The sequence below is a fragment of the Penaeus monodon genome, chromosome 20, assembly GCF_015228065.2.
Source record: "Penaeus monodon isolate SGIC_2016 chromosome 20, NSTDA_Pmon_1, whole genome shotgun sequence".
Classification (NCBI taxonomy): domain Eukaryota; kingdom Metazoa; phylum Arthropoda; class Malacostraca; order Decapoda; family Penaeidae; genus Penaeus; species Penaeus monodon.
The window spans coordinates 818,977-820,168 of record NC_051405.1 but is presented as its reverse complement, the minus strand read 5'-3'; the positions used below and the strand labels follow the sequence as shown (position 1 = coordinate 820,168).

The window sequence follows — 1,192 nt, the reverse complement described above, 5'->3', positions numbered from 1 at the left end:
TCCTAGTCAATTGGATTTAAATCGCAACGTAAAATTAACGGTGCATTTAATGGTAAAACACCATGGATGCCATCACTAGCTTTTTATAGCATTTAACTAAACTTCAGTTTTTCACCATGATGCCCGATAGCTTATTCTCCAATGTTCAGAAAATATTAAGCGTTGTTAAATGTCCTTATTTCTTTTTAATGTGTAAAGGAACTTCCTTTTTGAGTCAAGTTTCCAAGTTCCTCAATAGTACCTTTATGTTTTTCTTTTTATAATACGTAATAATTGAGTATGTCACTGATCTGCATTAATCTCACTAGGTGATCTACTTAATTAAGCACTCTTAATAGGAAGGGTTTAGGAGATAGGATATACAATGGGGGAATGTCAAGAAGCACAAATCAAAATATGTGCCGTACAATTAGCAATTGCAGGGTTAATTGTTATGACTCCGTCGCCTTTCAAGTGGCCATAATGTTTCGGGTCCGGTAAACACCTTTAGGGAAACTAAGGACACGTTTTTCCATTTCTGACTGGAATAGCACCCACCTACAACATTAACACGAGTCATGCCCTGGCAAATGACATGATCTGACTCAGCTTATGAATATACATGAGCATACGATTATAACTGTAACAGGAACGAGGTAATACGTCCTCGGGTGAAAATCAAGAGTTTCTACACACATATCATGTAAAAAAAAACGTTTAGGTGTGAGGGTCGGGTTCTTTATTTTTGGTGGTAAACGCATCTGTTGCATGAGGTCACGCTGTCGCTCAGTAAGAAATGTGGTTTACTGAATATCAGTTATAACCTCCCAAATGATAACATGAAGGTCCATCTTAGTAAATGAAGGGTCGTACATGTGATAAGCTGCTTTACAGCCTACTGTCGTATAAACATCTAAAGGTCTAGTAACACAATCGGTTCTTGAATATCTAAATGGAGAGCGAAGAATCGCGGGATCTCAAGCTTAGATGGATACCTATTTTATCCAATGGTCTTGTCAACTGCAACAAAATATATTTGAAAATGTTCAATATTATATCGATAAAATACTCTTAACGTGAGAGCAAAAAGAAAAAAAACGCTTAATTTTGTAGGTCGGTTGTGCCACAGTTACAAATCACGCATTAAGGAGCGTAAAATTCGAAGCGGCTAATGTTACGGCGGCACATGCAAATGAGTGAATGAGTGAGCTTT

General features: G+C 37.2%; 1 protein-coding gene across 1 annotated transcript in view; it reads right to left on the bottom strand.

Annotated features, from left to right (window-relative positions):
- The window catches only part of LOC119585560, a 46,697-nt gene that overhangs the window by 2,896 nt on the left and 42,609 nt on the right, over nt 1-1,192 (bottom strand).